This window comes from Pelmatolapia mariae, linkage group LG1 (assembly GCF_036321145.2).
Source record: "Pelmatolapia mariae isolate MD_Pm_ZW linkage group LG1, Pm_UMD_F_2, whole genome shotgun sequence".
Taxonomy (NCBI): Eukaryota; Metazoa; Chordata; class Actinopteri; order Cichliformes; family Cichlidae; genus Pelmatolapia; species Pelmatolapia mariae.
In genome coordinates this window covers 23,853,883-23,866,613 of record NC_086227.1, presented here as the reverse complement: position 1 = coordinate 23,866,613, position 12,731 = coordinate 23,853,883, and the positions used below count along the sequence as shown (strand labels likewise).

At 38.7% G+C, this 12,731-nt stretch overlaps 1 long non-coding RNA gene across 1 annotated transcript; it reads right to left on the bottom strand.

The window, feature by feature from the left end:
* Window positions 1-2,143: 2,143 nt before the first annotated feature.
* On the bottom strand, window positions 2,144-12,041 carry LOC134645823 (uncharacterized). Its single transcript, XR_010096589.1, has 3 exons — window positions 11,816-12,041; window positions 5,942-6,141; window positions 2,144-3,181 (listed from the first exon to the last, which is right to left on the bottom strand). It is a non-coding gene; the product is annotated as an uncharacterized LOC134645823 (long non-coding RNA).
* Window positions 12,042-12,731: the final 690 nt, after the last annotated feature.

Below are 12,731 nucleotides of genomic sequence, written 5' to 3'. Positions count from 1 at the left end.
GGTTTCATACGCAAAAGATTACCGTATGTAGAAAAAAAAGAAGCTATTGACTGAAGTTTTGCCTTGCAGAGTTCACCATTAGTAGGTCTTATTTATTCGTCTGTTCATGTGTGGATTTTGTAAGTAGAGAAAGGAGGGCAAATATCAAAAATGCACAACCAGCATTTCAAGTTTGTGCAGCAATTGGAAATTTATTGTTGAAAACATGGAAACTTTGTCAATTTTTGCAAAATAGCCGTTCAGTTTTTTTTTCATACGACATATAAAAACAGAAGCATAGTAAACACAGTAACAAATACGGGATCAATTATTACACAAACACTAGCAGCCATATGTTTAATATTTTTATATATAATTATTAGTGTCACTATTATTTCAGTTTTGCGAGACACACACACACACACACACACACACACACACACACACAATCTGCATCAAAGAGACAAAAAAAGACAAAACTTTTTACTGTTATTACACATAAGTACAACAAAATCTTTATGTATATATATTTGTCAGTCTTTCCACTTTAGGTATTTAGCTTACTGCACAAAAAAAAATTCTGAATATACAGAAAACATAAATTAACTTTACTGGAACTCCAGCTTGCGTTTCTTCCCTGTGGACAACTTAACGCTGCAAGTACTAAAGTCTTAAGGAGGTGGTAAAGACAAAATAAGATTATATATTTCATTTTTAACATTATTCAGTTTACATATACAATAACTAAAACTAATTGCTTTTTAAAATCAAGGTATGGCCTCACTGATGTTTTAACTTATATGAAATTATGTTCTGCTTTGATTACTGCACACAGTCATTCAAGCAATTCATAGCAAGTAAAAAGCAAGCGTATTGGACAAAGTTGACTGATGCAACATGGAACATCTGCCACCTGATTGATTCCTAAATCAAATTGCCCATAGAAACGACTCAAACTATGGCTTTTAAAAGAGCTTTTTCACCCTAATACATGGCCCATTAGCAAATGGCCATTCATCAAATTAACCCTACCTCGAGAGAGCTGCCAGCGTCTCAGAAAGTACAGTGCCACAGTGCTCTCTGTCTCCAGTCAGGACACACTCAGCAGCGCGTCCACTTTGCCATGACTGTGTTTACCTCAGGAATACACAAATGCAGCTCGCTGCAGGCTCTATTAAGAAAGCGAGACCAAACCTCTCCTGATCCACAGAACACAGACTGATTCACCCTCTTGTGTTATTTACAGAATTTAGGCTCATTCCCTCGTTGTCATTTTGGAGATTTTTTTTTTACTAATGCAGAATATTCTACATTCTACATGCAGCATATGAAGCATGAATTATTTCTCTCCACATGTGATTATTCACAGTTTTTCTTATGAACATGAAGCAGTAAAGCTTGGCTCTAAATGTTCCTGAGAGGATACAAATGCAATAATCAGCACACTTAAAACACATAATAACACACACAACTATATTCTAAAAATTCACGAAAATAAACAGGTTTACCAAACCTTTAATTAGCATGAAGTTGTGTACTTTAGCTAGAATTAAGGAGCTTCAGGCCCAGCTGTGGTGAGCCTGATTACTTAATAATATGGTGATAAATGCAACTATCAATCAAAACCCCTGACAGGACTTACAATTCAGGAGAGATCGGCCAAAATAAGAGCTGCTGACTCTCTCATTGTGGCGGTGTGTACGGGGGTGTGTAAAAGGATACGCGCTACAGTCAGCAATGAAGGTACTTGCACCAGTGCAATGACAGGAAGAAATAAAGTGTCACTTTTTATTTACAGAGCACAGCGGCAGTAACTACAGCTCTGTCTCGAAAACAACAGTTGTGCAATTTAAAAGCTAAAGTCACGCACAGTGGAGGACAACAATGACACTGTGGTTGAAACACTGGTGGAAGCCACAGTAAACACACCTTACAGTACACTGAACATAAAGGCTTCCTGAGCACAACACAACTGGTTTTGATGGCAATGATGAAGTAAGATCAGCGAACAGTGTTATGTTTGTCTTCCACCAGAAATTTACATTTCAGATTTTAATTGTTTTATGCATATCAGTAAAAATATGTCACCCTGCAACTCGGCTAACTCGGGGGGGGGGGGGGGGGGTTATATTTTTATGAAATATTTTCACACCAGTATATCGCTGTAGTCATTAGAATGGACTCTTTCTTGCTTTCATGTAATCTGCTTTGCTTTTAAAAATAAAAAATCACATTTATACATCAAGTATTTTAATAATCTTATATATTTTTTTAATATTGTCCAACCTGGAGACAATTAGGAGGGTGAGATCATTTGAAATATACAAGTAAAATGTTAAAATATGCTGCAAAGTAATTAAGGGTTTTCAAATGTTTGCTGTTTTGTTTTGTTTTTTTTGAAAATCATCAACTGCACACATAAACCCCTGGTTCGAAACAATGCCAGGTGAAAGTGTAATAGCAGTTTTAGTTAGTTATTTAATACTCCTAAAAATATATATTTGTGAAAGATGAATAACACAGTTAAATGTGCAGTGATGAGTTTAAAAAACAGCTCTACTTAAAGACAAAGTGAATGTGTGCAAGTGTAGGTTTCCATTTAAATACAGTGAGGTGTGAGAATGATTAAAGTGCAATTAAACGTGGTCATCACTAACAAAACACAAAAGTCCAACATATTAAGAACTCTGTAACATCTGGATGACATGCATTCTGCTGAAATAATTATTTTACTTATTCTAACTGTTATGTTTCCTGAAATATTCCGTATCTCTCTCTCATACGCACACCTATCCCCAGTGGCTACTACTTGTTTTGGCCCTTTTCCTCCACAAAGATCTACTGTGCTTTTCTGCAGGTTGAAAGTTTTCACAGCAGAGATGACACGAAGCAAATTCTGGCTCTGAGGTAAATCACTGCAGCACTCGGGACTGCAGCTATTCTCTCTCACCTCGCCACTTTTAGCAGACCGTGGCTGATTTCCTTCCTTGCGTGACTCCAGAGTGTAAACACACAGCCAGAGTGACTCATCACTATTTCTCACTTCCATGGTCTGATATAAACACATGAAAAGGGTCAGGGGTCATTTTGAGGTGGTGAGTGGGTGGGTGGGGGGCCAGTATGTCTCTCCATAAGACATCTTCCATTCTCCAAAGAATTCACAGCTTCCTGTGGCCAAAGCCGCATGCCTGCCCACTCTAGCCTAGAGGAAGGAGAAAGAGAAACACAGTTAGAAGTAGGGAGAGAGATGGACGGACAGTTTGGGTGATAGATTGCCTTCTCTGCCACGCTCCTCTTCAGCAAAATGGAAAGAATGCAGTGGGGATGAGGCTGTATCTCTTTTCCCCAGTGACAGGACCAGAAAAAAGAGTGATGGCTAGAGAAAGGATGGAGGGGCTAAATCTGGGTTTGAGTGTATCGCAGAAATGAACTACATTGTGTTTTATGTGCTGGTAAATTGACTTATAAGTCTTGAAAACGTTGTTTATCTGCACCTGCCAGCTAGTCTTTTGAGCACATTGGCACTTTGTTAAAATGAGATGTCTAAAAAAGTCTTGATCAGCTCTTGAAGCCTGCAGGGTATTTAAGGTGGAAGGGAGGGATAGCCACTTCCTTTCAGGCCCCAATCTGAAGAAGGGCCAAATACAGTCTAACATAAATCACTTTAAACTCCGCAGCTTTCGCAGTACCATTGTTATAGAGCAGACCAGCGGAAAGAGGCCGGTAGCAGGTGGAAATAAAAAGCCCTTTGACAACCATAAGGTAAGATTCTTCCCAAGATCACCACAACATTTACACAAGCCAAAGAGAGCAATGTCTGGTTGCCAGCACCAGTCTGGACACATATACACACACCAATATTTAGTCAGCGAGACTCTCATATACACTCATACATGAATACATGTATCAGTAACATAGGCAGCTGCAAGAAGCACGCAAAAACAACGATGATGCAGCCACTGACTGCACAGAAAAGCAGACGCAGAGCCAGACGGATGGACGGATTCACACTCTTATTTTTCCCAAGTCCAAACGAACATGTAAGTGGCGCGTTGAGCTTAAACAAACACTGTTAAAATAACATCTGTTGGCTTCGTTATAGTGGCTTTAAAATGTGGTTTGTTGCAGTTGAGTTTGGAGATGAAAGCATTATCAAATTCAGGAAGGGAAATGAACAAACAAACTGCTATTTTTTTCCTTTTCTTTCTTTTTTTTTGTGCAACAATATTTGTTCTGTTGTGTTTTTCTGTCACACAATTTGCACAGATTGCCACATAGGTCACACCCCCTTCATCTCAGACAACACACAGGCATCTGCCCTCACACACAGACACACACTTTATAGTGGTTTCCACTGAGGTTAAATTTCAAAAGATAAATAAATAGTTGGATTGCATTCATTTTTTACAGTTAATAAACTCAGAGGCGATCGTGGCCTTTTATTGTGAACAGATGTACCAAAATTTACCGAATCTGATTCCATTGCCCCTTGAAGACTTGGGCAGTGATTTGCAGTGTGCTGAGGACACTTGTTTGTTAATAACCTGTTCATTTTGAAATCACAGACACTTTCTTTTCAAGCACGCTTCCTCTCATTAAATGCAAAACCTCTGGTGGTGGGCCAATGAGGCTGTTAAAACCTCCCAGCTGTGTACACAGTTTTAAAAAATTATAAACTTTTATATTTTGTTACCTATTTAGCTCCATAGCACAGTGATCTACACATTTGCCCAACAAGCAAAAGATCCCTGGTTTGAAACTGGGAAGAGACACAAATCCCTTGAGAATTGCATCAGGAAAAGCCTCCGCTGCATAAAACCTGCCAAATCAAACACGTGGAGCTACCCACTGTGGTGACCCCATCTGAATAAGGGAGGAGCTTTATTATTTGATTTGGCTGTATGAAACATTACTGTTGTTTTGCATATTTTGTGAGCAGCTAAACTCAAAACATGAATGAAGGCGAACCTAAACAAATACAAAAAATGAACACAAAAAATGAATCTCTAAATAATTTCTAACAATTTAAAAAGGCTATTTAACAAATCAATTCACATTTTTCACAATAAATAAATGAATAAATAATTCAGACAGATGCCACCAATTTATCCCCTTCTCTTGTTGAGCTCTTGACTAGTCCTTCAGGGGTTACACTACATTGCACTTACAATATTTAAGCTTCTTTCTTCATTCCAGCCTCTCCCTGTCCTCTCATTTATTTCCCTGGCACTGCCTACCGCACCAACCACACCTCTCCTAACGGGTATACTCCTCTCTACTCCTCTCTTCACTTGGGATCATAGCCTAAACCTGGCAGGGTCTCTGTCACATGATGCCCATGCGCGTGATGCTTCGCTGGGACCCCCCTCCACTCAGGAAATGCTCTCGGCCTTTTTCCCACCCTAGTGTTCCGCTGTGGAGAGCTGGGCATTACAACTGAATCCAGTTACCATCCCAAAGCATTCCTGACTGATTCCAACCACTGCCTGGCAATGGGTTCCCACAGACAACAAGGATATGCCCTCATTTCAAGAGCACTGGGTATCAAGTTGTGAACTACCAAAAGCTGTTTATGGTAGAACAGAGGAGTTTGAGCTCCACAATAGGCAATTACAGTGCCCACTCATCCCCCTCCCCTTCATTCAATTTGTGGTTTGTCTGTAGGTGGATTCGGTTATGTGCAGATTAAAAATAGTCAACCCATTCCAGACAAAAACTGTGAGGGACATGGAACACACATTGCACAAACGATATCTCCCATTGTGGTGTACTGTTTGGGAATTCTTAATTGCTTTTTCCGAAGCAGCTTGCCACAGGAAAATCCCCCTTCAGAGTAAAGAAAAAAAGAGTCGGTGGGCTGTGCGTAAACACCATACATATTATGTAAACACATACGTATAAACCCATGTCGCCCCATGTGCACCCATCAAACTGAAATCAAGGCAATATCAAAGAAGCTAACCTGCAGCAGAGCCAATTGTGGCCTGTGTGTGCCCTCCCTCTCTCTTTTGTGTTCTCCGCTGTGGTTTCTGCTTCAGCTCTCATTATTGATGTCTTTGCCTGCATTAGACAGACCATGATGGACCGGCCCTGGGAGGTGTGCAGGACTCCAGGGTGGGGCACCAAACAGGCTCGAACTCACTGTGTGGGATTGAGTCTTTTCTTTTTTAAAAAAAAAAATAGAGGGAGAGAGAGAAATAGTAAGGCCGTGATGCAGGAAAGCGTCTAAAAAAAATGTCATATTTATGTTGAGCACAAAACAATGTGCAGCGACTAAAAAAAAAATCCACCAGATATTGTCACACAAGAAACAAAAAATCATACTGCCACAAGTATAATGCGTTTAATCAAGGCTTTGAGTCAAATAGATACTTTTATCATGAATAAAAGCTAATTAACACATAAAGCAGCTTTGGATGAATCAAATTGAGCCCTAAATTAACTTAAATGCAAAAAAACAGAATTCAGGAACACTCGTGAATGATGACGACAAGTATGTCCTAGTTTAAATATTCTACGCATTTAAATAAAGCTTTACTAAAAGGAAAGTAAACAAATATGAAGACCACACACCATCACTCCCACTGAAGGAAACCGGAAACTTTGAGAAATATCACATGCTGTCATTCAATATTTTGCTAGCATAACTGCTGCTTTAATCATCTCTTATTCACCAAAATAGCCAATCTTACTATTACTCTGACAAGCTTTGCAATGTATTGTTTTTTTAATTAAACTTTTGATTATAATGTTTTCAAGAAACCAAAATAAAATATTATTTAAAAAATAATGCATGAAAATCATTGAAAATTGATTATATTAAGGAACATTTTTTATAAGAGAAATTGTGTTAACACATAACTAAATATGAAAACAGCCACTGAGCCATTAAAAAAACATACCATGAATGCTTTAACTTTGTAAATAAAATGTATATTGTGTGTCTATTGTATGTAATGTACATTTTTTAAATAATATTTTTCTCTTTCCTTTGAATTCTGCCCTTTTGACTTTTTTTAAACACACACACATCCAAAAAGTTACAAACTTCCCGAAACACCAGTTTGCTGCTATATACAGGTATATAAAATTATGAAGCATTTTCCCTACAAGTGCTAACCACATTTGGAAAGTCAGGAATTTGTGAAAGCTCCGGACCTGCCAAATTCTCCCCACTGCTGTCCTTCATGTCAAATTATGTGGTACTGCTTATAATCACAAAATAAACCAGAAAGAATTTTACATATGCTTTCATGCTTGTTTTTTCATTGTCTGAAAGGAATGCTTCGACATGAGGCTGTCGAAAGAAGACAATTTAAAAAAAAAAAAAAAAAACAGGGTCAAATTTGCTTTTACATGTGACAAACAAGTGAATCTAGAAGAAAAAAAGAAAGAAAACAGGAGTGGGAGTGGGCTGTCTATAATTTGACAATATGGCACACCAGGGACAGTTGCGGGAAGGCGTGTGAAGTGTTGCTGAGCAGCCTGGGGTTCTCACAATAGCGTTTTTTTAAACCAATGACTCATACTTTGGTATGATAACCTCTTTATCTGTTAACTGATAATGACAAAAAAGAAAAAATGCTCCCTTATCCAACATATAAATCTAAAATGGATTACCAGATGACCAAAAGCTTAAAGGACTCTAGTACTAATTTTACATTTACAGTATAAGATATTCTAACGATGCCTGGGGTTAATTTAACTAAAACAAATTCATTCAGTTCATGGTTTCAATCTGAATTCATGCTGTACGGTATTATTATCTCTGTGGAGGACTCGCAGTTGTCAGTTTAAGTCTAAGGATGAGGTCACTGACCTGACCAACCTACTCAGTGTTTATTGTCTGCTGTTTCTCCGAGTTCATCTTTTTGTCTCTGCTCTCCCCCCTTTAATGCTCCCCTCTCTGCGCTTCTAGTCCTGCAGGAAGTTTTTTTTTTCTGCAGGGGACCTTCCATGACAATAGAAGGTTATTATTTTGCTATCTAGAATGCCCTTAGATAAATCATGTTGCGATGTGGCGCTACAGAAATAAAGCTGAATCGAAGGAATTGATAACAACACAGCTGTTAGTGCGGGTGTGAGGCGGATGCAGGCAGGTGGCTGTATGTCTCTATGTGAGACGTGACACCAGAATGTAACCGATGTGAAACTTAAAACAACTAAACAAGGCTGTGTTTCCACACTCTTCCACGCATTCCATTTAAAATTATCGCGCTGTAAAATTTAATCTTCTGATTAAATAAATCCTCCCCTCCCTTTTTTTGGGGGAAAGGTAACACAAATTAACTGAGATAAGATTTACTTACACATTTTTATATCCAGACTCCGATATCTTCAACATGACGCACAGGCTGGAAACACTGATTTATCCTTTGATTTGTCAGTAGTGCTCATATAAGTAACTTCGGCTCAGTGTCATACTCTAGGGCTCTACGGAAGCGCGATTGTGTGCATCCTTTTAATTTGAGCAAAATCAAACATTTCTATAAAAGTTGTGGACATCTCTGTCAGAATTGATGAGGTTAGAAAAAATATTGAAAACATGTCTTGATGAGCAGATTAGAGGTAACTACTTTTCTTTGTAGTACCGATATCTTATCTGGAAAATTAAATGATCATAAAGCCATTTCTGCAGCAGCTGATTACTGGAGACGGCAGTGCCCATCAAATACACTTCAAATCCACATAGTGGCCCAACGCGCGCAATCAGTGGTCTGCTAGCAATCCCGTCCCTTCTCGATCACATAAACACCACTTAAACGAAAATATACACGGCCACCTACAGCGTAGGGAAAGTGATGAGGGGGTGCCCACTCCGACATTAGGACACACTGTTTTTAATTAAAGTGACAATGCTGAGTGAACTACAGGCGACACTGCAGAAGCAAAGAGCCAGAAACCCATCTTAAACAGTTAATACAAATTGTGTAAAAATTAAAAAATGTTTTAAAAACATCATAACCACATATATATGAATAACATTTCCATCGGATTACTTTTTTATTTGGGTTATTAATGTTAGTCAATAAAGCATTAAATATTTATCAGAATTCTTATAAATGCGAGATAAACACTTTTATTTTCTACATTTTTCTCGAGCATTTGTGTGCAAAACTGAGAGCTCGGCACTATTTGTGCATTTAAAGAGTTCCTGACATTTCAGTTCTGCAGAACACGTAAAAATAAAATGGATGTGAGAATAAAAAGTAAAGAGAAAAATATATGTCGTTAAAAAATAGGATAATTCAAACTCTGAACCAGATTCTCTTATTAACAGCCATTCATGTCTTTGTTAATTGATTTCAGCTCCCTGAGAGACTGAGATTAGATCTTATTTTTATGTGTTGATTCGAGCTCATAATAATTAAAAATGTGTTTTTCTTTCTCAGATTTGCAGTCAGTTTAGGTCAAACAAACGACATTAATGGAAACATTTATTCATGTGTTTGTTTGGTTGGTTTTTTTGCTATCCATGTCTTATTCCCGTTTACAAGTGCTGTTTATAAAATAAAAATATATTAGAAAATTTGCCTAAAAACTTATTTCAAGTTCAAGTCGGTCGAATTTACAGCCAGTTGATCGATTACTTGTCATATACTCCTTGAAACAAGTCCCTGCGGCCTCTCTGTGACCCTCCTTTACCACCGAAGAGGGAAACGGTTTATTAGTTAAAGAAAGAAACATTTAATCAAGTTATTGCACCTAATATTCTGAGAGTCTCTCTGCACCTTAGGCCTAATCTCGCCGACCTCGTATTTTGTTCAGAGTCCAAATCAAATTAAGATCATAGCTTCCGCTTCTTTCAAATCTGTGATCCGCCAGGTGTAGGCATAATGTAATTCTCGTGACAAGGAAATTATTTCAAACTTTATAATGTCAAGTCTTTCTTAGATGATGTAGGACAACGCAGCATTGCTTTGACTACAGATCACAGCACCTCAGTTTATCATTTAATCACGTAATATCAGATATCAGTAAGTTTCTGTTTTTTGTTTTTATGCGTAGTGGCAAGACTGAGCTGAAGAACATGGCAATGCTGCTTAGACTGAATTGGAAAATAATTAAATTTCATATGCATACATAATTTTTTTTATTATTATTATTTATCATAGGTGTGATCCTATGAAAAGTAGTAGTAAGAATGTGACAAACAAAAACATGTCTACGTACAGGTCAGCAGATTATTGTAACAACGTGATCAACCGAAAATCTGTTTCAGTAAATACTAGTGAGGCGGCCCGGAAAGCCTGTCAGTACTGTGCGCTGTGCGGTGTACCTCCACCTAAGTGGACAAGCATTCCTGAGGATGCAGCGCTGTCAAATATTTCAAGATGCGACGTCACGGAAAAGTGCACGACTTCGTCTGCGACACAGCAACGGGGAGGTTCTGACCTCGGAACTCCAGCCCCAGTGATGATAAACATAATATGCCACCTTTTAGGCAGTTTTGTGTGTGTGTGTGTGTGTGTGTGTGTGTGTGTGTGTGTGTGTGTGTGTGTTTGCATACCTGTTCATAGGAAGGGGCAAAAAGATTTTCAAAACTCGCTCTTTCCATTAGATACAAAAAAGGGCATTTCTTGTACTTGTACTGTATAATATTCCTGTATTCTTGTACTACTTGTACTATGTGATATTCTGAGGGTGAATAATACCTTTAATCGATTTCTCCATAATGAAAAAATATAACTTTGCACCGTGTACAGAATATGCAGCAGAGGTCATCAAACAGATAATTTCTTCTTAAACACCAGAGACACATCAGACCCCCCCCACCCCCCAAGAAAAGGAAAGCTATATAAATGCTTTTGTGTATATATAGATATATTTGCAAATAACATGACTCTAAAGAGCGTGAGACAAAGAATGGTATGAAGTCATCAGCGGTAATTAAATGCAGTGGGCAGAAAGAGGACGGGAGCGCGCCTGCCCCTGGTGCGCGCTGGGTGGTCTGCTATGCTGATAAATGTGTGGCCCTCACTTCAGGCGAGTGGCCGAACAGGCACTGGTTAAAACAATACTTACATTCACTTATCCGTGGTTCTAAATCTCCTCTGCAACAGTAAAATCTAACCCTGGCACAGCTGTCACCTTTGGGCTGACAATGAAATTTTTTTTTTTACAATGAATTGTTTTCTCGATTTCCCTTTGGCAAACTACCTGGAACAAAAGAAAACCGCCCGCTTATGTTTTGGCACACTGGGGAATTTAATCAGTAGGAACATTAATAAACCGCGCGATATTTTACTTATACACTGAGTTTGATTAAAATGTGTCACCTCAAACGGAACTCCTTGAAAAGATTACAGGATTTTTGCGCACAATGGAGTCGTCAAACACCGGTTTTACGCACGAACCAAAATACATATATTCGCCTCTTATTTATGTCCACGGTGCCAAAATCAACAGTCACGAACCCCTAAAAAACTATAACGCCGACAGCGAGCAGAAGCACGCGCTCATCTAACTGAATTCAAAAGGTTGCAGGCTGCAGCTATCGAGATCTCCAGGGAACAATAACCAACCTACTGTCAACAGTTTCAGGCTATACTCCTCGACTTCCAGTAGCTCTCGCTCGCAATTTTGTGAGAGAGCAATAAAGCGATCTTAAAGTTGGTTTTTCAGTGTTGGAAAAAAAAACCCCAATCATTTTCCAAGTAAACTGTCACTTAGTACAAGAAGGCAGAGCTTGATCCAAATTTGAACTCAACTTTTCTAATTGTCCTATATTATGTAACATAATGCAAATCGAACACTCTACGTCTCCTGCTGTGGGGATTAAAGAGCTGCATCACTGTTAGTAATCCTGTGAATGAAAGCCTTAAATCCACCTTACTTCAATTCCACGATCATTCGATGGAGAAGTGCCTGCAGGAGTCGATCTCAAGTCCCAGTCCGAGTTTCTGTGTTCAGAGTTCGGAGGAGCTTCCACCTCACTCCTCTTGCGTCCCTGCGTAAATATTATGACTACATTACACAAACAATATTCATGTGTTAAAACGTCCAGCATCGACTCTCCGAACAGGCAAGCATATCGCATCAGATTGAGTATTAGCTGATCTAAGTGGGCTTTTGCTTGATTTTTTATTTAAAGAAGGCCAGGGAAAATGTTTACATTTTGCTGTATAAACATCCTGCCCATGTTCCTGTCTATCTTTTACAGAAATCAAGAGGGTGGTTTTGAATATGAGGGGCATGTTCTCTGGTAAATGTTTTCCATATACTAAAAATGTGATATAAAGTAGCTTTTTTAAATCGTTTTAATTACAAAGGAGACATAACAAGGCTGCAGTCGTGTGGCTCTTGGGTTATATGGCCTGCAATGGCGAGATACTGCTTGCAGGTTTAACAACAGATATCAGCTGTATAAATAGTGTTAGAATGATCATAACCCTAAAAAGAACATCGTATTAGAGAACAAGCAAAACCAAAATCTGTATCCGAAGGCTGAATCTAATGCATTCACTTAGTATAAGCTTATGCAAATCATTAACGGACATTTGAATTTATTTGTGCTCTGAGGGATGTGTTAGCGTATGGGTCCTTGAAATTAAATGTTATATGTGAGATATATTCTCTATTTCTGTGTAAGGACGGAGGGAAAAGAAAGATTTCACTGAAAAGTGAACGCACACAGATGTGCAAGCTTACAGCCCACCACTTGAGTAGGAGGGCAATCGGGGAACTGGGCGGGTCCCAACATTAGGATGACCAAGACATACAGCTTCCAATGCGCCGATGGCAACAGATAA